This window comes from Lepisosteus oculatus, chromosome 11 (genome assembly GCF_040954835.1).
Source record: "Lepisosteus oculatus isolate fLepOcu1 chromosome 11, fLepOcu1.hap2, whole genome shotgun sequence".
Classification (NCBI taxonomy): Eukaryota; Metazoa; Chordata; class Actinopteri; order Semionotiformes; family Lepisosteidae; genus Lepisosteus; species Lepisosteus oculatus.
In genome coordinates, this window is record NC_090706.1 from 10778612 (window position 1) to 10803960 (window position 25349).

The window sequence follows — 25349 nt, forward strand, 5'->3', positions numbered from 1 at the left end:
ACAATTATTTCTTGACTGCTTCTGAGTTTTTTAGACCGAATTGCTAAAGCTGTGTAAATGTTTTGCCTCTTGGTAAACATGTTCCAAACATAATGGCACCGTATCTTTGTATAGGGTGTAGGAGTGTGTCAAAATGCTGCTGGACAGATTTGGGTTACATATTTTATCATGCACAGTTACTCCTTAGGGTCCCTGTCATCTCTAAAACCTGGTTTCACTTCAATTTCAGTTTCATGCAAATGTTTGCCGTGCTAACAAACAAGGACTATCAGAGCCATTAGGGGAATTAGAGGCAAGAGAAGGCAACTTCACTAATTGTATTTTGCCATGTCGGTAGAAAAACAGAACAACATTTGATTATAAATATTTGTTCCACTTCCTTATGTGATTATCCTGCACAACCTAATAGTGCACTCATCTTCCAGAGATGGCACATACGTATGTTAATATAAAGTGTTCTGCCAAGTTGATTTTTTTCCTTGTCTGACTCAAGACGTTGGCGCACGCAGAAAGCAGTAGAAAAGCACTCCGTTTTTGTTTGCCCAGCCTAAAATAAATGATCAAGTCCAGTTTTATTCCATGCTGGAAAGAGGAGGAGGGTGAAGAAGGCTCCACAGCCGAAACATTGTGTTTCTTTTCTTCCCTTTTCAGCAGGGAATAAACCTTTACTGGTTCCTTTGCAGCCTGCACATGCTGACGCAGCTCCCTACTTAAAAAAAAATAAGGCTGTTATAACCTTTTTTGAATTGACCAACTTGATGGCTTAATAACGATATCAATTTAGTCTGAGAGCCTTGGACCTCGCTATCTTCTGTGTGCATGGGACACTACAGGCGGAATGACATTGATGTCACGGCCTGCGAGCCAAGAGGGCTGGCTCTGTAATGGAGTGCCATTAGCCCTCAGGGTTGTCCAATTTCACGGTGGCCAGGCACGTGCTTGCCTGGCTGCTCAGCCTGTAGGCAGGACTCTTTGAAGTGAGCTGCTGCGAGGGAGGGGTGGAGAGATGGAGCGATAGAGCACCGTCGCCGACGCTGGGCCGTGTCCCAGGATGTCCTGTCAGACGCAGGAGAGACCCAGCTCGTTTCCTGGACGCCAGCCTGGAAGGGAGAGCATTTGGGCTGTGAAACGGCATCAGGGCTGTGGAGTTTGAGGTCACTGTGTGTGTGTGGGGGGCTGGGGGGGGTCATCACAGCGAGGTCACGTGACCTACTCTGAGGTCAGCCAGTGCTTTCGTTCGGACTCGGCAGCTAACAAATAACAGCTGGGCTCTCTTTCCCCCGCTCTTCCACTGAAAAGTCATTAACGCTAAGCTTGACGTGTCTTTCAGAAGGGCACTGTTTGTTTGTTTGATGTATTCATTACTGAAGGATAGCAATAGCAGTATGAGGTCAATTGAGGAGTGTCCTGTTGCTTATCGCCTTGTAGGTAGCTGAACCTCCAAACTTTAAAAATGGGGCAGGGATGCCACCATCTCTCAATATATACGGAGTCAGCATTTCCTGGATTTTAAATTGTGTCTTGGTATTTGCGGTACGTGGTCATTCTCAGTAAAGGCATCACAGCATTTTCTTTTGTAGAAAGGAAATTTCATTTCAAAGAGCTGGATTCTCAAATGACGAGACTTCTTTTGTGAGCTTCTGTCTGCATATTCTAGCACAAGTTAGTCAATTTAATTATTTTAGTCACATACTGGTAGTGTTTAACTTTTAATTCACAGCTCTACACGTACTAACTGTGCTGGTTTGTTCCTTGTGTTACTGCATTCGCCATTGCCCAAAGTAATGTGGGTCTAACTGTACCCTAGAAAGAGATTTTCCTAAAAGTGAAAAAGATGTTAAATGGTAAAATAAATAATTTAAATTTAGAATTAAACATTTTAAAAATAATTCAAATTGATTTTGCTGAGGGTATTTCTTATGTTCTTACATTTAGAGTTAAAAATGAGAGGCCCATTTAGCCCATCTATTTCATTTAGTAGTTTGCAAAAATTGATCTAAGGATCTCAGCCATGCCTTGAAGGAAGCCAAAGCATTGGCTGGGTAGCTTGTTCCACACTCCCACCACTCTTTGAGTAAAGGTGTGCCACCTGTTCTTGCTTTTAAGCACTCTCACATAATTATCACTTCTGTCCTAGTTCGTGTTTCAGTTGTGAATGTTCAAGTAAGTTCAAAGATTTTAGGAAAGCGATTCAAGTTGTGAGATTACAGCTCATATTTGCAATGCCAAAGCACAAAGAGGAGCAGATGCAAATGTGCAGTACAGATTGTCCCTGTGCAGGTCCAGAATAGGGGTAGTTACAGTATATAGATCATCACAGGAATAGAAGCCATTGTCTGTTTTGGGTGGTACGGTTGGGGCTCATTCTCAAATTGATAGGAGTAATAAGAGGGAAAGCAATGTCAGAAATATTTTTTGATTCCCAAAGCGGTAAAAGAGCTGATGTGTGTTTTCTTTTCTCTCCGCTGAGCATGTCTGCCTTGCCCCAGCCTTCTCCCCCACAGAAGGGAAAGCGATCAGCGGGAACTGTCACGAACCCAAGACCCCTCTGCCCTCCCTGTCTCCAGCCAGTCTGCCTCAACATCTGGATCTCACATCTGCAGGGGGAAGGGGGAGGAGGAGGAGGGGCCGGAGTCGGGAGGGGATGGGGGGGGGGGGGTTGTCAGGGGTGAGCTCATAACCGCTAGACAGCTGGGGTCAAGCAAATACTTCAGATTTCATCCATCATTCCCCCCACCAAGTGCATCTTAGCAGCCTGCCTCTGCCCCACAGCACAGCCTGCGCTGAGCAGGGGTCGTGCCGAACGGGGCGAGAGCGAGCCCCTCTTGCCCCAGCCTGGGGCAGACCCACAGCACTTTCTTTTTGCCCGTCAGGTCAGGCAGATCTGCTGCGCAAGGCAAAGCAAATAGCTAGGTTTCTATTGATCGTTTTTAGGAAAAACATTTCAATTCTGAAAAACATGACTCCCTTGTGGCAGAGTAATGTTTCGGCTTGCGAGCTCGGGTAAATAAATATAACTGTCTAGCTCAGCTGAGAACCCTTAAGAATCAGCTGTTCTTTCGTTAGCACACTTTGAAGGTGTGCCACTCAGTTTGCAGCTTTATGCGCATTTAATGTTATTTTCAGCATCACCTTGTATTTGCATAGTCCCATCGTATTATAATCATATGAGCAGTAATAATAACAATCATACGGTTTTACTTAAATAACAACCCCCTGAGCAACAGAACATCTTTAGAGATGGAGATGTGTGATTTTCCTAGAATACTTCTACTCCTTTGGTGTGTTTGAGTCTACTCTGTTTTGTGCTTGGTGTTGTGTCATTCCCTAACCTCTCAGTCATCCTCCCTCGTTTTAGCCAGGCAGCCCTGCGTCTGCTCTGTGTGCAGGACAGGAAGGGGTTAAGGCGACGCTCAGCCTGCCCTGTGAAAGCGCCGCGTCGAGTTCCCCAGGTGTGCTGAGCGTGTCTGCTCTGGTTTTGAATAAGCGCGGCCTGGTTTCGCCTGAGTTCTTCCTTCCCAGGCTGCTGCCGAGTGGGCACAGCAGTGTTCTGGCAGCAGGAACACAAGCAGACGAATTCTGCAGTGCACGCTCCGGCACACCTGAGCAAACGGAGCCAGGGCTGAGTTTCAGTTTCGGCTCCCTCTTTTGAAAGGTTAACACTGTCAGATTTGCATGGAAAGCTGGCAGCTTCTACCTGATTTTCCTCTTAAAATTTCACATTGAACTCTGATTTACCTTGCTGTCCCCTGAGCTTTAGCCTGTAATTATACCCCAGTTAAACTCCTAAAGGATGTGCAGTGCCCATACTGCCATTTATACGCTTTTACAGTAGTAAACAGTGGCACCCTTACAGTCTGTTTTTTAATTTTTGTTTCTAAAACAAGGTCAAGGATTTTGGAACACTAAATAAAATTACTTGGCTTTTTCAGAATGGAAGCACTGGAAAGATGCAGGGATTCTTGAGGCAATGATGTTGAAGTGCAGGAAACAACCGAAAGACCTTAATATCACAATGTGCCTAATGTCTGCAAAAGGACATGAGAACAAATCCACAAACTGTGGGAGTGCATACGAGTCTGCAGATTACATCTCTTCAGAGCCACGGTGTGACGTGTGAATGTACACTGCAGCTAATTAATCAGAGCACCGGAAGAGCCCAAAGTGAGGGAGAATACACTAGTACCAGCTGCTGACATGAACCCTGGCTACAGTGCTTTTTTTCTAAACCATTGTAAAGCCAGAAGATGGGTGCTTGAAGTTCTAGTTATAATACAGAGAACAGGTCAAGGCAAGTCATATTAAAACTGTATGAGACCTTACTAACAATATTGTGCTCAGGATTGGTCACCTCATTACCAGCAGAAGGGTAGCACAGTGGCACATTGTCTAACATTGCTGCCTTTCATTGTTGTGTCCCTGGGTTCAATTCCTGGGATGCTATCGCCAAGGAGTGTGTATGTTCTCCCACATGACCCGGTTTTGGATAAAGCAGTTAGAAATGGATGGATGGGTTAACAAAAGGATATTGCTGCTCATGAGGCACTCCAAAGGAAAGCCTCGTTCCTGGTTTGAAGAGCATGTCATTCTCAGGCAGATTAAGGGAACTGAATCATTTTAGCTTTATATGGAGAACTTTTACATTAACTTGATTTGAGCATTCAACATCCTAAAAGGCACTGGCCAAGTCAGAACAGGAGTATGTCTTTAAAAGACACAAATGTTTAGGAGCATTCGGTTCAGAAAACAGGAAGCACTTCTTAATACAGACAAAAAGAAAAAAAACCACTTAATTGCTTCATTGCTTTGCATTTATCATTGGAATATATGCTTCTGTGTGATTCTCTATAAGAAACAGCTGGTAAGGCTTTATCCAGTAAGCCAATACTAGAGATAAAATAACACTATGCATGGGAGCTAAAATACAAACAATGTTTTGTTTTGCTATGTTTACCATTGAATTGAAGGTTTTCAACTTCTGCAGCAAAGCCAAGAGCTTGTGGTACTTTAAGAGAATTGTCCTGACTCCTTAACATTTTTTTCTTCTTCAACAGGAGCTGGGGAATCCATTACATTTACCATTGAAATATATGTTTTGTCCCATTTTCCTAAACAGATTACACCCTCTTTTATTAATGTTATCATACAATGGATAGCATAAAACCTGACACAACTCAGATGGGAACAAGCATTGAAACTACATTATCTGGTCACATGATGTTGTACTTCATGTACAGTCTTGTGCCGATGCTCATGTAAGAGATACAAATCACTGGGGCATCCAAATATTATGGACAGAAAAACTGGACAAACACACCGTCTGGCCTGGGGAAAGGGATCCTCTCTGTTCAAGGGTCAGGCTGTGCATGTTTATTGTGAATGCAAACTGAGTTCTGCATAATGACAAAGTGTGAAGAAAATAAATGTACAGTAATGGCATGCATTTGTAAGAATATAAATGAGCGTCAGTTTGCTGGAGCAGAGAGGAGTCTGGGCTGTGTTGGTTACACACCATGCTTGTCGTAAAATGATGACATAAAGACACACATGACTAGCGAGCCAGGTGTGTGAGTGTGTCTTTGGCAGGGCAGGCAAAATAAGTAAGAGAACGAGTGAAAAGGGCTGTTTCTCTTGTTTGCAAAAACATCTGCTCAGACTCAAAGCCTGGAATAAGAAGTGAAAGAGCCAAAGCAACAGGGGAAGAGGGAGAGAGAAAAAGAGAGAGTGCGGCATAGGTTAATATGAGAGGGAGGGCACTCTGATAGAGCTGCCCTGGGTGAGCTCTGACAGGCTCACCACAGCAGGAAACCCAGTGTGTGAGCCTGCTCGTGCTAATGGAAAATATGTCGAGGCAGAAAAAGAGAGAGAGATCTCTGTGATATGAATGCTCTGCCCTTATCTAAAAATAAAGCGGGTTAAAAACTACTGATTAGCACTACTAACCACTAGTACTGCACTCAGCGCTGTCAGGCAGTGGCCCAGATAGGTTGTCGTTTGAAAGCTGTACACGTTCGGTCAGTTACAATGTGGTCATGGAAAAAAACAGCCCAACATTTTGGTCTTTTCAGGCCTTTTTTGCTTCTTATTCTTCTGCTTTTTTTTTTTCTTTTTCAATTACAATGCGGTGTCTTGCCATTGTAACAAAGAAACTTTCAGGGAAGGCAAGTCAAATTCAGGTCTTAACTGAAGGGAAGCGGACTGTCAGCTCGAGTCAGTTTGTGTGAGCTGGAGTGTCACAGAATGAAGGCCTAGCCACAGCCAGCCAGCCAGCTGTAGGTTGTTAAAGGCTGATTTAGGTTGTTAAAAGCTCTAAATGAGTTAATTGAACAGCTCATTAAAATGATGGTTTTTCAGCTTTTTAGTCGGGTCTGCTCGGGTTCAGTCCTCTGAATCCACAATCTCACTGTTTCTCAACTTGGCTTTGGCTCCCTCTTTGTTACAAAAGTGGACTTAGAAAAATGCAGCCAACTGATTAAATAAGAGGGGAAAATGAGAGCATAAAAATACAGTGTAGCTCTTGAGAACCAGACAGTCGGGAATCATTTCTAGCTCTGGCATGCTAATATTATTTAACTACGGAAGTGTAATACTACACAAATGTACCATGGCTCTAAGGTGTCTTAACTGTACCTTTGATCAAGTGCCTGTTTTGAGTAATCAACCATAAAAGACCTTAAGTTACATCCGGTACTTGTTTGACTCATAAAATTATGAAGTTGGTTGTTTAATTGACTGCTCAGAGTGGGAGAAAACCAGCAGACACTAGGCCCTCTGGCAGTGAGTTGAGGAGCCCCGGACTGGAAAGTGCCACTGGGCTGTGCCATGTTGCTCAGGTGATTGCAGGGTAGCTTAATGATCTCCCAAAATGTTCTCTTTTGTAAAGGACTCCAGACAGTCAACTTCAACAACATGGCTTGGGAGCCTTCCACAATGCTCTGTGTAACAATGTGTCTCCTGTTTTAGGTCTTAAATGACCTTTAAAACCCTGAGCAGGAAACACTTCAGCCAAGGGGTGCTGGGAGTGTGGCCCAGTCATTCTGTTGAAGCCGATACTTTGGCTTCGTTTGAAAAATGGTCGGATGAGATCCTCCGATCAATTAACTGCTATCTACCAAACAGCCTAGGTATGCAGAACGGTCTCTTCTCCTTCATAACCCTTCTTGTGTTCCAGTATTATAATTGTTGTATGTTTAATGGGGTGTGCACGTTTGTGTTTAGTCTGAAAACTGGTGAATAGGTGACCAGACCTAACTGCTCTGGTTTCTAATAGCTGATTTTCAGTCTCTAGTGAACTAACTACACAGCTGGTTAATGTTGGTCAAGATGGCTATCCCAGAGGCTGTGATTGAGACAAAGACAGTAGTTTTAAAGAAGAAAATGGGTTAAGACTGCGTCTCGCCAATGGCTTTCACAATCCCCGTATCTGTCCCTCCTCTTAGGTGTAACGAAAAGAAATTGGAATGGATTTGGGGTGGAGTTGATTCTGTATTTGGCCCCTTTGGAATCAGCATTTGTTTTGTCTGTTCATTCTAACGCTTTGAGACACAATTGGGCCTCCCTTCGGTCTCCAACCCACCTGCTCTGTGTTTGAAATGAGTTTCTTAGCTGACGCTTTAATCCAAAGAAAGACCAGCAAGTGGACAGTGCACCAGCCCCTGCTGCTGCTAAGTGACTGAGAGCAGGCCCTCGGTTTGACTCTGTTTGAGCTGGAGGAGGTAAAGTACAGCCATACAGGGTGACGCTGAGACTTGAGTTCAGAGCAGCAGCTTGAGCCAGGAGCTGCCCGGCAACAAGTCCTGCTCCTTCACCTCCTTCACTGCTGAGCCACCAGGCTCCCCGATGCACCAGAGTTACCCCCACTGAAAGTATTAAATATGACATTAGAATGATAATAACGTGATAATTAAAAGAGAAAGGAGAAAGAACAAAAGCTGGAAAGATAAAGAGGTCCATGCTGTGTGTGTGCGTGGCGCGTGCGCAGGTGGGGGGGTGGTGTGTGTGTGTGTGTGGTACGGCAGTGAAAAGCGCAGTGCCTTAATGTGGCATCTCGACAGCTGTGCCCCCCCGCCCCCTCCCTCCCGCACTCACAATGAAACTAATACAAAGAAACAGGAAGCACTGCTCAATAACCAGACACCAATCAAAGCCATCATTATTCCCCCCTGTAATAATTTTACAGGAAGGAGCCCCTCAAAATATTTTCTTTTTCTTCAGCTGTGCTTCTGCATTGCAGTGAGAAAAGGGGGCAGCCAGAGAAGAGCACAACGCATTGATCCAGCACAGGGATAGAGCCGCTGAGGCCTGCAATCTCATGCAACAGAGCCCGCTCCCATGTGTGGTCATGGGGGGTCTTTCAGCGGGACATGAGTTCTATGAGGATTTATCTTTCTCACTGCAAAATCTTGAACTCGTATTGGTGCTCTATTAATGTGTAAAGCATGTGTGTTAGAGCAGATGCTATTTTGCCGAAACAGTAACTTATTACATATACAGTATATCAATACTGTGGATTAAACTAACTTTGTCTCTGGTACCCAGGTCAGTTGATGGAGTACTAGCAAGTGAGAGTTCAGATGTCATAATAAATTAACCAAACTTAAAATCCAAAGTGAAAGAATTCTTTATCTGTCACTGGTTGTATGGAGGCTTTGAGGATTTGAATTGGAATATTAACTACTAGATGGATGGGTATTTGGGTGCTAGTATACAGAGTCTCATCTCTGCTAAAGGCAGTAAAAACAGGGTGGGGGATCAACTCTTCTTTAGCCAGAGCATCCACAGAAGATGCATAACGCCAGCCTGTCCAAGGCATTGAAATGAACAGCACTTGTTCTATGAGGAAGAAATGTCTGGAGAGAAAACGGCACTAAATACAGCCAGTGGGAACAACTCCATACAGACATTAAGATTCCAGAACTAGGACATGCCTCCTGCATTCACATGGGAAATCAATCTTTTGGAAGCAAATAACCAATTACAGAAGAATCTCAAATATTTTATCTTGCTATTCTTAAACTTCCATTTTTAAAAATACACTCTCCCATAAAGTATACATTCCTTTTATTAACTTTAAGCTTTTAGCAGATTTGGGTGGTGTTGATATTTGTCTTTCCAAAGTAATTTTGCCTACTATAAGCTGAAGGCTTAACAGCAAGCAAAATGGAAGATTCACTGTCTTATTAATGGACTGAACGATGTCATAATACATGAACTGGAAGGGTGGGCTACACGCCACGTGCTTTTTTGACTTAAAAGCTCTTTTTGGAAGCAGTCCTTATTTTGTGCAAATTATGTTGCCAGCTGTGGTTTCAATAGGTGGAGCACTGGAAATGCACAGGTTGACATCTCTTATACAAAGAGAAAACAACATTTACACAGCAAATTAGTTTATAAGTAACCCACCTGCAGAAAAGTGATCTAACTAGTTTGCTATCAGAAAGTAAACATTGAGGAGACACATGAAACTGTATTACTAAGGGCTGGAGCTGTGGCAACATGCTACCACAAGCAAACATTATCTGTTCTGGAAGGCTTGTTCTTCTTTGGTTTTTAGGTGTTTCATTCCCTGCCCACGCAGTTTGGGAATAACTTCAAGAATAACTTTTGGGAATAACTTGGCTAAAGACCAAGAACCTCTTTTTCTCGACATCAGAGTGAAAGAGGCCTTTCCCCTTTCAGAAAGCTGAGGTGGCGTGAGGCTGGCTGCAGTGTGTGGTTTCCTTTTTCAGACACAATTGAGTCTTGTCAGTGGATTGCCACAGGAGGTACAATCTGCTCTGCCTGCGTCCGGCCCAGACAAGCCCAGAGAGGGCAATTAACCCTTCTTGCACTGATGCAGGTGAGCCCTGCTGGGGTTATTTGTCATCCGTCAAGAAGGCATTGTTAGGGCGTGTTACTCTCCTCCTGCTTGTGAAATTACTATCATAAAGCATTGCAAGAGCAACGCCCTGCGAATCGACTGGCAGCAATCAGTCTGGAGCAGAGCTCACCGCAAAGAACATAATGATAGCTCATTTGCTGATACCTTTATCCAAAGCTGCTGACAGAGACTGGGGGGGGTACATCACTGCTGCAGACGATAGCAGGGCCATTTATTACTTATCTGAAGGACAGAGAGTGAGGAGGTTCAGTAACTTGCTCAGCACGACATCCTACGGTCCTGCCCATATGTCTCTTGTCCTTGCTTTGCTCTTCGGAAATCAAATTCTGCTCGTCCAAAACATTGCTTTGACTTTGTTCTTCGTTCCAATCTTACTGACACTGTTCGGCACTTAGAAAGGACACGTGGAGTAAGGATACTTGACAGAACGTTTCAGGAAAAACCCTTTTGCCAGAAAAAATGTAAGCAGGCATCTCAATTTCCCACCCTGCTGTAGGAAGAACGCTGTTGAAAGTGTTAGAGAAAGAATGAAATGGCAACAACTATACTTTGGTTTTAGTCTCTTCCTCTGTCATAAATGATGCACAGGAAGTTGAATTCAGCAGGGGAAAGAACCAGCGAATTATTCCACTCACAAAGTGCTATTGTTCTGCACGCTTGGAATGACAGCCACCTGCACAGCAAGGACTTTGGCTGAGCTAAAGCCCATTGAACTGTGTGTATCTCTGTGCTGTGTAAATATTTCACACTGTAACCTGCTGTCAGCTGGCTGAGATACTCCATCCTCTAGCACAGAGCACAGGGCTCAGAGTTTTTAGCTTAGTCTGAAATGACACCAATTCTTTAGCCTTATGTGACCCTCTAAAAGACATTGTTGGCCACTGAGCACAATTCTAACTAATGGCAATAATGATGAAAGGTTAAAAAAATACTACTTCAGTCAAGAAGCCAGATCTATAATTGCATCAAATATTAACTAGCCCACATTTTCTGATACATTTTCAGATCGCAGAGTTTAACTGCAGACAGGCTTCCATATTTGATTGGATGTCTCACTTCAGGGCAGTGTCGAACACTTGCTTGCCTTGCTAGGGTTAAAGCTTGCTCTGTCTGAACCTGAGGAAGTCACACAGAGGCTGCTGTTCATTCATGAGTAACCAGCCTGTTTGCACATCTAAAACTAGCAGGTTCAATTGTGATTGAATTTACCGTTTCACAGCTTCTAGAAATCTGTGTTTTAATGGTGTTATTTCAAATAAATAAATGGCTAATTGTGTAACCCATTTCTTTTTTACACTTTACAGATAGAACAAAATAAACAAGAAGATCTAACAAAAAAAAATCTACATAACCAGAAAATTAAGGGAGAAGGAGGCAGAGACAAAATATCTGACCATGTTGTCCCAATTGTTTCAGTCTAGGTGCAGATTTCAGTACGATCAAATTCTACCAATGCACACAGCCAAGAGTGTTAACCCTCGTATCCTAGCTAAATTCTATTCTGGGTTACTAAAATCTGCTCTACCTATGTTTTTCCCCTTAATCCAAACCAAAAGTCTTACTTTTCCCTCTGATTTGCTGTTCAGTGTGTCACTGAACACACCCTTCGACATGATAAGTACCTTGTGATCCTTTTGGATAAAAAACCCTATATAATGCAAGGAATTACCATTGATGATGATGAACCTATCTGTTTTAAAAACAAACTGAAGCTTCTGTTAAAGGCTGAACAACCTGGTCAACATTTTATTCCAACTAATGCAATCCCTCATTGTCTATCCTATCTGAGCTGGGAGCATTTATCTCTTTTCTGCGATGAAGGACAACACTCAGAAGCTGGGTACCTGTTTCCACTTGATTCTAATCTGGTTAGCTACAGCAGATAAAACTGAATGGATTAGCCAAGCTTGGGTACAGCCGACAGAGGAACAGACATCCCCCCTCAGCAAAGTCCCAGCATGTTCTCAGTCTGGAGCCTAATCCAATCCTGTGATTGCTGACAGCAGTGATGAGATCGGGGTTAATGACTTTCATTTGCTTCTCATATCCCGCCAGTATCTGATTCTGTTCCTTCCCCCAGTTTATGCGATCAAACTATATCTGTGAAAGCTGCAAGCCCAACTGTTTCAACAGAGAGGCGCTGTTGATGCAAGGCACATAGTGACCAGGCCGTTAAAAGCGCATTCTGAGGACGGCGTCCGGCTGCCTGAGAGGGATCTGAGCATGCTTCCCCTCTCTGGGCAGAGCGCTGACCTGATCGCTTGGCTTGTGAGCGCCCTGGTGACATCATGGCGACTGGGCCCTGCATGGACACGCCAGGCCCTAAATGCTTGCTGTCCAGATGCTGTATCTTTCCCCCACGGCATGGGAGTTTCCAGTCTTCTTTCTTTCGTTCTGTCACGACAAGCGCATTTGGAAAGCGAGTGAGGAACTGCACCGCGGGTGCTGGCGCTGCAGCTGCCCTTAGGAATGCTCTTCCTGGTTCGGCTCGTGAACTTGGGAGTGCTCGCGACTGCTAGGGCTCGCCTGGCCCGTGCGCTTTAAAAACCAGTGACGAGAGAAAGTCCGATGGTGGTGGGGAGTCCACGCGGGAGACCTGGTTGTTTGTCGATTGTTTGATCTAGTAACATTTCTCAACCTTTCCTGGAAAGATTGCAACATCAACGGCATGGCTTCCTGTCCCCTCAACTCACGGCCTCCCGTTTCTGCCACAAGCTGCATCTCTCTGCCCGTCTGTGCGATGGTCCTGATCTCTGAACTGTGCCTAAAATCGAGATCAAGAGTCATTTCTGATGAATCATAAATACCCATTGAGGCTCCCTACTCATCAGTTAATGTTCTTTTCGACACCATGTTGATGATTCCTGTAGCGTAGGACGTGCAGGAAGAGCACATTGCTGCTTTAGATCCAGTGTTAATATAGGATTCATGGCAAGATTCTGAAACACCTCACTATAATGGCCCAATATTCGGCTTGATTTAAAGATACAGTGGCGCATGCTTTCCTGTATGGTGAAATGGAGCTATGGTGCGTGACTTGAGAAGTCAATTTGTTTGTAGAATAACAAAGCCTTTTTGAGTTTTGTTCAGATTTCAAGGCATTTGAAGCTTCGGTGCTGGTGGGAATTTCTGGCCCTCGCTATCGGTGTCCCGGCCAGTGTCTGGAATTTTAGAGGCGTTCCTTCTGAGTTTGCCCTCGGCATTGCTGTTGGCAGTGTGTATTAAGATAATCACGGTGCAATCACAAAGGGGGGACAGGAGCTCAGAGTCGAGGAGAGAAGCGAGACCTGATCTGGAAGGTTAAGGCAGGGGAAGAAAAACAAGCCTGTCGGCTCTGCCCTTTCTGTGCAGCAGGGGGGCTGAACTCAGTGTCGGGCCGCGGTTGGCTCTGCTGCAGCTAATTAAAAATAGCGTGCCGGCAGACACCTGCTCCCACTGTGCACCGAGCTCTCAGGTGAGCCTCGCCTTTGTTCCCTGTTTCTATGTGACAAACAGCAGCACAGGCAGAGCCGGTTCAAGCGACTGTAGGCTTTGGTGAGCGGAACACCGAGTGGCGTTGAGGAGGCTGCTGGTTAACTTCAAAGGCCTCGCAGACACATTTTCAACAGACTTTAAAGGTCATCAAGTATCAGCTGCATCAGCCTGCCCAAGGCTCAGCGCGCGCTGTTTCGCGTTCCAGAGTTCACTTTCGGATGATAGCTAAATCTGAAAAACACGTCGCCGTCTGCAGGAGCGTCTGCAAAACTCAGCTTCAAGGCCTTGGAGTGAGTTGTGTCGGAGTTACCAGTGGTCTGCAAGAGTCAGACAGCATAGGCTTATCATTTTTGCCATGATCTGGCTCATACTGTTAGCCATTTAGAGACAGGCGTTTTTCACCTTTATACCACACTCCAGAATCAGAAAAACTACACAGTAGATCTTAAATCTGCTGAGGGAGTTGATTCGTTAGCCATGACATTTAAAGTTTCTGGGAAAGGCAGTTTGAAGACCTTTTAGCTGCTATCCTGCGGCCCTACAAGGTGCAGATTTCCGACACAACCAGCACTAAATCTTCTCTATCTTACATGCAACTTAAAATGAACGGAAACCAAATGCACTGTTGCAATCTCTTATTGCACACAAGCTCAAGCTAACTTGTTCAAACCAATGGTGATATATTTTGGAAACCGAAATCCTGAGTTGTTACTGGCAACAGCCAGCAAACCAGGCTAAGGGGTGGGAATGGTGAGGTGTGTTTGTTTCTGTGTTCTGGAATCACTCTTCTGTGATTTCTGGACACTGTGTTCTGGATCAGTGCCTTCACAGCTGTGTGAAAGAGCAGGGGGCATTTCTCCCAGGCGAAGAGTTTGAAGGTGCATACCTTGGATTTCAAAGACTTGCTAATGCTACGCTAAAGACAAACTGAACCGGTGCTTAATGATCTGATGACATTATCAAGGGCCAACACCTTTAAGGCCTGTAGCAATGGACTTCTCCTATAAGCAGTAAGCATATAAGCAGTAAATAAAAAGTGCATGTCATTGGATTAAAAAAAAAACAGGCCATCTTCCAGCTGATGCTAATATCTTTATATAACGGCGGAAAATGTGATCCTTTTCCTGGCAGGTGTGTGTGGCCCCTGTGGAATTTTCTCATGTTGTCCTGGGAAATGCCCTCAGCACACTCACAGTCACAAATATTCCAGATGCACAGGAATATACCCTCAGCTTTTTCAAGAGGATGCAGTAAGGCGGGATTGGTGTTGTTTATGCTCCCATAATACAGTGGAAAGTATTCCCCTAGTCTGTTTGGTGCAGAGTAATTCTGCTGCTGTTAATGCTCCAGTTGTCTGTTGCTCTAGTCGGTACAAGGAGTAGTCTAGGGCGTGGACATTGGAAGGAGGCACAGCTTCTCAGACTCTAGGGTGAATGCTAATGTTCAAGCACAGTAGGTACAGTAGCTGTGTCAGTGTGCATAGGCTGCAAAGGAACAAGTAAAGGTTTATTCCATGTTGAAAAGGGGGAAAAAAGAAACACGACATTTTGGCTGTGGGGCCTTCTTCAGGTGTGACACCCGAAGAAGCCTTCACAGGCAAAACATTGTGTTTCTCTTCTTCTCTTTTCAGCATGGAATAGACCTTTGCCCATTCTGGGGAATGACAATGATGAGGATAACCCTGAACTGGCTCCTCTCGCCTGGGAGGTTTCAGTTGCTCCAGTCTGCCCTGGCTTTACTATTCTGTGACCTGAGTCCTGTTCTTCTCCCTTGCGTGTCGCATCTGAGCTCGGGTGGGAGAGAGACCGGAGGGGGAGGGTGCTTGATTAGCCGGCTCGCCCAAGCAGTCAGGCCTCTAATCAGGTCAGGCAGTGTCCTCGGTCCGTCTCCCCATGTGTGGCTGTCTCATCAGGGAGACTGACCCAGATCGGCCACGCAGGGGTGCCACTGCAATCAGGCGCTTTCTTTGCAAAGTATCATTTCTTTAACGAGAATCGCAGGGGGAGGGGGGCGGCGGTGGGTATAGGGGGGTGTAGAAGTGCTGAACTTGAGGCGTCTGAATGTGGCAGCCGTTAATCAGTGGCAGGGGGAGGGGGGCACCCCACCCCTTTTTTTCGAGAGAGACCCCTGACCTAATAAAACAGTGATGCAGGTGCAGAAATACCCACCAGGGCTTCTCCCTCTCCCACAAGGCCCCTTTCTCCTCCTCCTTTCTTTTTCAGCCTCTGTTTTTTTTCCCACTACTTCCCCTTCTTATTTAATTTCTTATTTAATGTTTGTGTGGCAACCTAGGCCTTGGGGGACTTTTAAGGCGATCCAGAATGTATTGGCCTTATTTATATGAGGTGTGTGGACACTGGTCTTCAGACTGTGGTGGCAAAGGGTTTTTATTCTGGTTCAGCACACAGAACAGAAACCTTTAAAAGCCTGAGCTCAGGAGTGAAGCAGACTCTTTTAAGAAACGAACCCTGGAACTGAACCAGCGTCTCGTCTCCGCCGCCGAGCATGATGGGAAGGGGTATGGTGGGGAGGCCCTGTTGATCTGTTTGTGAAACGGCGCACAGGAACTGGATCTTGAGGTCTGCCCTGGAAGCCACAGTATCCCCTCTGCGGCCTCTCTCCCTTCCAGTTTTCAGTTTGCTGATGAGCTGGACAGATCACGTGCACACTCAATAGATAGCTCTCGGGGTTTCAGATCTGCACAGTTCTGGAGAGAGGAGGCCACTGTGGGGCAGAGGTGAGGGTGCTGAGAGGCCACTGTGGATTTGGACGGACTTATTTCTTTCTTGGCAGTGCTTCTCCCTCTCTCTTGCATTCCTGAAGCGTTTTTGCTGCAGCTTGCTCTGAGGCCTATCAAGGAAGCTGGGCCCATTGACAGGGTTCAGCGATTACAGTGCTGCTACAGGAATACAGTGCTCTCTCCTCTCCTAGTTCTCTGCCGCGGACACAGACATGAAAACAGCAGTCTCACACATACCTGCCAATAATAACAAGAAGGATCATGACCGTCTTGCTTTGAGAAGTATCATGGAAGAGTAAAACAAAATGCCTAAATCACCACCGTGAATGCCACACTCTGTGGCTTTGTTTGCCTTGACGTTTTCCAAAAGGCCTGAAACTGATTTGCAATTTCAGAAGAACGTCGTTTTTCCGTGAATCGGAGGATGACATGTAAACAGCTTGAACGCCAAAACCAGCCGGACCGTGACATTTTTTTTAACGAAAGTTTGATCAGCTGTTGAAATGCAATACCTTCGGATCGTTTCTGAAGCATGCAGCTTCTTTTGTGTTTAGATTCCTGCTCTGGGGAAATATAGTTCCACCTGAGACAGGTGCACTCAGTTCCTTTTGTCCTTAGTGCTGGGCGCAGGGATATGCCAGCAAGGACCTGGAGACTTCTTTTTCCTTTGGCTGCCCTTGTGACTTTACGTCACAAGGCAACGTGACAAGGTAACAAGGTTACGTGTTACCTTGCCACGTAACAGCAGGGCCCTGCAATTGACAAATGGGATCTTGTGTAGGCTAAACATTCTAAGTGTACACACAGCCCTGCCATATTAAAATGAGGCATTTGACAGAGGTGAATCAGCTGAAGCACACAAAACAGCAAACCCAACCAGAACCGCACCTGAGAGTCTGGCCTTGTGAAGCACCTGGGGCCTGTTGACGCCTTGCAGGGAGCGGGTATTTAGACAGTGGGTGGGAAATTTGGACAATTACACAATCTTTGGGCGGATGCCTGTTTTAAATGTGTAAAGTTGCCAGAGCTTAAATTATAAAGTTTGCGTTATTGAGATGCGTCTTTGTAAAGCATTTGGCTTCACATTCCTATTCCTGGGAAACCAGAGAGGGAGGTTGACTGGAAATTGGCAGGGTCTCCTTCGGCTCTAGCCTCCCCACCCCCCTCTCAGTTTATGCAAATCAGCAGTCTGGCCCAGCTCTGTCTTTCAGCCCTTCCAGACTGTGCACAGGTTCATCTCCTTCCTGGACACAGCTGGGAAACAACACTGCCAGCAACTGCCTAATTGACTGCTGTCTTATTAATTTCCAGGCATTGTAGGGCATGCTTGAAGCTGGGAGACTAGTGGGTGGGGGCAGGGAGCCTGGGGGGCTGCAGAGTTGTGCTGCATGCAGCCCCAGTTCCTGCTGTCTGCTGCATTGCCGGCTTCAGCAGAACAAATGGAACGCACGTGACACATTTTTACGATCGTTTTTGAACAGATAGGACTTTTTACGCAGATCACACAGAAAAGGAAGGGAATGTGCACCTCGTGTGCGTGGAGGCATACAGATCCACCCAGCCGGCCATCTCCTAACTCCTTTATCCAATTCAAGGTTGCAGGGGAGCCAGAGCCTATCCCAGCAAGCACCAGGCGTAAGGCAGGCTACACCCTGGACAGGACGCCAGTCCATGGCAGGGCACGAACACACATATGCACAGGGCCAGTTTTCCAGAAGCCATATTACTTCCCATTATGTCTTTGGACTGGGGGAGGAAACTGGGGTGCCCAGAGGAAACCCAAGCAAACCTGGGGAGGACATACAAACTCCACACAGACAGCACCCCAGATCCAGAATTGAACCCAGGGCCCCAGGATTATGAGGAGACATACAGATCTTTTTTTTTACAATTAAGAGTCAATGTGATTTCATTTAAATTTAATTTTAAGTCATGGCAAGGTTTTAGCTGCAGAAAACTGCAGCTAAAAACTCCACAGGAGATAAAAGAAAGAGGGGGGAAAAGTAAATGATTATGAGAGCACCAGTTTAAGCCTTTGGAAAAACTAGGGGGGATTTCAAACAAGATTGATTTCTTCAGGAAGGACTGAAATGTCTGAAAAGGCAACAAAGTCGTGGCTGAGTCATGCTGCAGGAGAGTGCAGTGATGGCAGTAATTCTATAGGCCAGGGAAACAGGGCAAACAGGGGAAATGCTGTGGAATTTCATCCCCATGCTCACTTGTTGATGGGGAAAGGCCAGATCAAACCTGACTTTTCTTTGTTGCCCTAAAATGAAGTGTGGAAAGATTGGTTTCGCCCAGTCCCAGCAGCCCATCTAGCCTCAAGAAAAGGTGAAGAGTCCTTTTTTTTCTTCTTTTTCCCGGGGTGACATGGTACACAACACCAAGAAACAAAACATTGGATCCTCGCTGTTTATTTTCACAAAGGCGCTGTGGAGATTCGGCTGGGGGAAGGGCGCGCGTTCAGCACTTCTGCATTAGCAGGTTGAGTGACCTTTTGCCTGAAGTGCATTGCTCAATCAAAAATAAATACCTAATATCTAACATACCCATCCTGTTTTGCAAGTGGGTAGATGATTTCTGAAAAATAAGCTTTTTTTTTGTTTGTTTGAATAGAATAGAAGTCAGGGAGAAGGGAAAGTACTTGCTCCCTCAGTCAGAAGTAGTCCAAGAGGGAGCCGAACCCACCTACTCAGTGCCTGCAACTGAGTTTGTATTTATTTTTTCATGACTGGGAATATCCCCTGCAGAAGTCCTTGAGCTTTGCACGACTTCCAGTTCAGTAACACACTCCTGGCATGACTGAGTATGGATTGAATGGGTTGAATATTCTTTTCTTTGCATTTTCACATGGTGTTTCTCTTTCCTTGCTTTAACCTTTACTATGTCTCAGTACAGCATTCCTATTGTGCTTTAAAGAGAATCATATATCTGCAGAGGAATAACAAACCTTACTATCTGAACTGTATTTCAAGTATTCTGGGCTCCGTCTGTACCCCAGCCTCTACTGACAGCATGAATGATGAGTCAGGTTAAGAACCCTTTTCAAAGGAATTGAAAATTCAGCTGTTAAGCTCGCAACATCCATCCGTTTTCGTTGTGCTTTATCCAGTACAGGATCGCAGGGGAGCCGGACCTATCCCAGCAAACAAACAGGCACGAGGCAGAATACACCCCATCACATCATCACAGAGCACACACAGACAGAAACACGCACTCACACCAGGGCCAAATATCCCACAAGACAATTGACCTACCCAGTATGTGTTTGGACTGTGGGAGGAAACCAGTGGGAGGGGGGGGACATGCAAACTCCACTCAGATAGCACCCCAGGAACAAAACTGAATCCACAGCCCAAGCAATGCTAATCATTGCCACACTGTCACCCACCAACTAACATGTCTTTCAGAAGTGGGAGGAAATTGCAGTATTGGAAGAAAACCCATCCATACATGCAAACTCCCCACAGAGATGTGGCCCAGGACTACAGACCAGTAAAAGACACCACTAAGTATGTCGCCGTGCAGCCTAGAACACCTTAAAAAACACTATGGGGAATATATCATTCCAATTTATCCAAAATCAACAGCATTTAGTGCAGTGTTATGAAAATCTGGCAGTTTGTATAAATGCATAGCATCCACTCATGTTTGATGTAAGAAAACTGCAATATCACTTAATCCTGGTATGAAAAGGTCAAATCTGTTTTGCTCTTTTTTTTTAACGACGGATTCTGGAAAGTACCTATCTCACTGGAGCCTGCGTACCTTTACAAAAGCACCCGAATGGAGGCGCCGTGTAGTTCCCCCGTTCCGAAGTCCTTGTGACCGGCGCGGACTTGCCGCGTGGAACCGAGAGCTCCGCTCGCACCTCGCCGGGCGTGCGGTTCTGCTGAAACTCGGCAACAGGCAAGCAGCGCGTTTCACCGGGTCCTCGGTGTGGCTGAGCGAGAGCGGGTAAAGGGTGCTCTTGTGAACACGGATGTGTCTCATCTTTTCAGTATGATTGCATATCGTATATTTGTCAAGAGATACCTTTCTCTAACATCCAGGCAACACAGCGAATGCTTGGAGGATTTTGGTGTAATGACCACAAATCTAGATTTGTATGAATTGTTATCCTGCCTGGTTGCGGCACGGCCGTACGGTGCTTGGTATTGCTTCCTTGCGGTACTACTTGTGCTTCTGGGGTGCAGGACCATCTTCAATATCTGCTTTTTTCTTTAGTTGAAACACATTCTGAATATTTGTCAGTGGAAGTCCACAGTGATTTACACTTATTGCTATATTAGACTTATATATGATCGGAATATGTGATTATTTCTGACCGCAAAATATACGTCTGACAAATACTGTGTACATTCATCTTACAACATACATTACAAATACAATTTTTACCATTGTTTTCAGATTATTTGGGGTGTGACACGATTTCACAATAAAAGGGACAGTTTATCTTGTTTTAGTTTTTCCACAAATACCAAATATAGTCTGGCTAACTTCCCCAAACCACTATTACTAATTACATTCCCCTCCTTTCTTACTGCCCTGTCACTGAGAGAGCTGTGTCTTTTCACTTCAGGCGTCTTAAAATCCACTTTTCCTCAGAAATGAGCTGCCACAAATGCAGAGAGAGTGTGGACTTTCAGAGCTGAAAGTTTGGAGGCCGCCTGTGCACACCTTTGTTACCTGATACACCAGAAGATTTCACTAGGTGTGCGTGTTTCAGTTGGCCTGAAATTAAGGTGTCAGACGAGATGTGTCTTCAGTTGTTGCTTGCGCTCTGAGTGACAGACCTCTGTGATAGCATGACTCATCACACGGGGCTTTCCCTGGTGAATATCTCACAATCCAAACATGGACTCTGTTAGCTTCAGTGACATACATTCAGCTAGGACAGCTTCAGACTTCAAAAAGCTTTCTGTCCTCTGCAGTGGCTGCAGTCACCAACTGCTTCTTTTCCTCTGTTTTTTTATCAGGTATTGGTTTTTTTTTTTTACTTCCTTCAGCATCTTAAGATCAGTTAACTTCAGGCTGTGACTGAGGTTGAGGAGATAGACTGCAGAGTAAGCTTATCAGAGCTACCTGTTCTGTGTGTTTTTTTTTCTTTACTTTTAAATAACAACTTGCTCTGCGAAGGACAAACCAAAAGACTGTTTTTTAAGAATGTGGTCACACGTTGAAGGCAGAGGCTCATTTTTGAAGGGTACCAAACTAAAATGGCCGTTATATTATGGCTTATGTGGCACAGTGACACTGGTTAGCATTGCTGTCTCTCTGCACTGAGGCCCTGGGTTAAATTCCTGGGGTTCTATGTGTGGAGTTCGTATGTTCTCTCCTAGTTCGTGTGGGTTTCCTCTGGGTGCTCTGGTTTCCTCCCACAGTCAAAAGACATGCTAGTAGGTAAATTGGTTTCTGTGAAAACTGGCCCTGGTGTGAGTGTGTGGCGATGTCTCTGTGTGCCCTGCGATGGACTGGCATCCCCTTCCAGGGATGTGTACCCTGCCTTGTGCCCATTACTTGCCGGGATAAGCTCAAACTCCACAACGACCCTGTTTTGGATTATGGCCAACATGGTCTACTGGTGAAGAAAGCAGTGTCCGTGTTGGTGAAAGTACAGGCACCCCTGAAAGAGAGCAGCTTAAAAGCAGTTCCGGACTGCACTGTAGCCACTCAGAACCCTGAGCAAAAACTTGGGCAGGTGGATTTTTCGAAGCCTCTGGGACGAGTTTTTCAGTCGCCCCATCGCTAATGTAGCCTATCAGCTACGTGATTAGATTTAGTTTTCTTCCGTACGTTTTAATGTTGTGGACTATCTTTTGTTAATATGATCCGTCTGTGCTGCAGTGATGCACTTTGTCTCGCAGATGGTGTCACTAGGACATAAACTGTCTTGATTGCCACCATGCATATTTTAGGTCAGTTAGGTTGTTTCACCACGTGCAAGCATTAGACACAACTGCGGAGTGGGATTCCTGTTCCCTGGAATTGTGTCCCAGGACAAAACTAATGGTTCTCATTTAAGAACACCCTCTGCCTATCAAAAAGCGAAATTCTTTTGGGCATTGATTTTAAATACAAGGGCAAAGCCCTTGGAACTCCTAATATCTAAAGTGAACAGATGGATATCGGTAACCCCATTCCCCTGGATTTGTGTCCCAGGAGAAAAGCAATGATGGACATACGAAGACGATTTAAAGAATGATTTCTTGGAATGACTGGAAAAGGTTCATAATTCTTCCTCTGGTAGCATTAGTACCGTATCATATTATGTCATATAACAGCAATTTCTAGATATGGGACGGTTTAAGAAAATACAAATATCTGTTGTTGTTTTCTTGCTCCGGATTTTTCCCGGTCCTTTTAAATTCAGTGAGTTGTACAGATCACACTGGTTTGTTTGTTGTTGGGTTTTTCTTGGGTGGGGGCTTCAATGCTACCGAAAGAGGATCTTGGAGCCCCAGAATCCCAAAAACAATAGCCAATACATTGTGCGTTTTCCGATGTAGCCTGGAGCGACAACCACCTGCACTCGTGAATCCATTTTGGCGCGCTTCCCGAGCCTGCAAGTCGGCTCGAAGGTCTGCGTGTGAGCGTAAATTAGATACAACCCGGTACTAATGACGCGGAATCAAATACAGTTGGATTTGAAGTAAGATAAGTATGATACAATCTATTATTGTCCCCCCCCTTTTTTTTTGTTTGGATTATATCATGCCGTAAAATTTCTACTTGAGCAGAAGATATTGTTTATTCATTAATGGACTCATGTGCAATTTGCAGGTCGGGTTAGTCCACCGAGACCCCACAACCGCTTCAGTGCAATTGTGTGTACCTTAAAATCAACACGCAAACATCTTTCAAAAGTAACTCGTGTTCTAAAAATCTCACGTATGTACATTTTTGTGCTTTATGACAAAAAACTACTAGGATATATTAGGCCTGAATGTTTATTTAATTTTTTTTAACAGTGAGGAAGCTGAGGGTGGAATGTCCCTGCGCTTAAGAAATGGTTCGCTCTGGCTTTCAGACAAGTACAACACAGTTTTGAATTAAAATCAACACACAATAATATGGTATGATCCGGATAAAATGCCATGTTTTTTTGAGTGCGGGCTTCTGTAAATCGAGTGTTGGGCATCAATGTTTGATGACGTACCTGTTTTCCTCGCAGGGGGCAACAATTTTAACCTTGTAGATCATTTATGAAAGGCGGGAAGTATTGCGATTTAATGTTTAATTTCAAGCTTGCGACGTATTTAATTATGATGAGTTAAATGCGACTGTAATACGTATTCATTCTGCCTTTATTGCATTATTCAATGATGAATGAAGATGATAAGTGTAGATTCCCCGAAGTACAATCAAGTGTTTACGATTTAAATTATGATTTCTTCGCAGGTTTGAAATGAATTCCTGCACAATAGGATGGCGATAGAGGCATCTGCTATGTGTGTTAAATGTGTTTTTAACATTCCGAAGTAACGTATGGGTAGGATAATGTCAAACGTCTTTGTAAGAGGGCAGTAGCCTGTTTTAATCTCCAAGTCCCTAAGTGCGTTAAGTGTTACTCCGAGACTGCTGTGTATCTTGAAGTGGAGAGGGCGGAGGGGGAGCATCGGAATGTATTTTTCTTCAGTCTTGACGTTGAAAATAAACCCATCACCAAATGACAGCTTCCAGGCGTTGGGGCTGCGTCCTTTTAGCGACACGGTTATTCGTCGCTCTGAGCTGCTTTTGTTGTCCCCCCACACACACACACTCACACACTTGTACAGCCCCAGCGTCCCGAGACGCACTCGAGACGTGGGTATTTTTTTTTTAATCGTCTCCTTTGTTCTGTCCAAGAGGCTCCGCGTCCGTATGTGTGAAAACACTTCGTTTTTGAATTCCTCACTTTCATCTGTTGTGACCAGCAAAGGAATAGAGCGGCTTTGTTGACCATAGATTGAGCAAAGCCGCTGTGAGAGGTCTTCTTAAGGCGAGGGGGGGTGTTGCTAATTATGCATGGCGATCGCTGATGGCTTGATTGTCCGCGTACAGCTGCACACGGAACCGGGGGAAGAGCCGAGGGCGGAGACGCGAGGGGAGGCAGACTCACTGACGCCAGTCTCCAAATTCTCCCATCCATTGGAAAAGACTCTCGATTGTTGGGCTTTTCCCGGCAGCCCTGTGTCGGAACACCTGATTCCTGCTCAGTCACACTAGTGACAGACAGCTATGGAATTAAAAAAAAAAGGGCAAGCACAGTTTGCTGCGGTTGGCACATTAACTTGTCTCGGGAAGGGTTTGTTTGAACTTTCTGTAGCCGTAGGAGCTATTCACTACACGCAATGAAATAAAGGCTTGTTCGACTCTTCGTCACCATGAGCGATAACCTCGTTGCGCAGGCAAGCATGGAAAGAAAAGCCCAGATGAATTCATCACTGGCTCAACACACTTAAATAATTCTTTTGGTTTACCGTAATTACTAATATCAATGTGGCGGGTTTCGTTTTTTTTCACGCAGTTTCACAACCTCGGGTGCCCCCGCTCCAACATTCAGGCCCGACACGCTCTCTCAATTTAGGAGTCTCCTAAAAAACCAACAGAAAAACACACACACACATCTCGTAACGCCGCGAAACAGCCTTATCCGAGCCGAGGTTAATGCAACACGTCTGTCTGTCTGCTGCTGGGAGACAAATATGCTGATAGGCGAATCATCGTCAAGGAAAAGACGAAACATATTTTAATACCCCCACATTCCAGAGCTTTGATGCGAATCATTCCCCTCTCATATTTAAACACTTTATATGAGCTTAAAATGTATTTTTTTTGTCATCGTATGTTACAAGACATTTTAGTGCCATGAGTTTCAAGAGACCATACTGCATTCATAAGAAGAACTATAAGAAGCTTCCACGTAGGTAATCAGAATAACAGCATGAAGTATGTGTGCATAACATAGGCATAAAGGATTAATTGTCAAATCAATAAAACTGAACAGATCCGCTTTGTGCGAGATATAACCGACCGAATGACAAAGCAGAGAATACTGCACAGCGCAACATCTGGAAATGGGCGGGGGCAAGGGTTTGATGGACAGCGACGTTCCCGTTGACTTGCACGGCCTTGGGGCGGGGTTAGGCCGTGGAGTGACGGCCGAATGGGAGGGCTTGGTCGGTCAAGGCAGGCCGGTTGCCAGGGCGACGCGTTGGAGCGGGTGAATGGATGACGTCGGGAGACTGGCGCCGTGCTGTCTGGGGCTGGCTA

At 45.1% G+C, this 25349-nt stretch overlaps 1 long non-coding RNA gene across 1 annotated transcript in view; it reads left to right on the forward strand.

Annotated features, from left to right (window-relative positions):
- The window catches only part of LOC107077544 (uncharacterized), a 40954-nt gene extending 19249 nt beyond the window's left edge, over positions 1 to 21705 (forward strand). Inside the window, exon 3 of the long non-coding RNA XR_001478571.2 lies at positions 19505 to 21705. This is a non-coding gene — a long non-coding RNA (uncharacterized lncRNA). The remainder of the gene's footprint in view (positions 1 to 19504) is intronic.
- The last annotated feature ends 3644 nt before the right edge of the window (positions 21706 to 25349 follow it).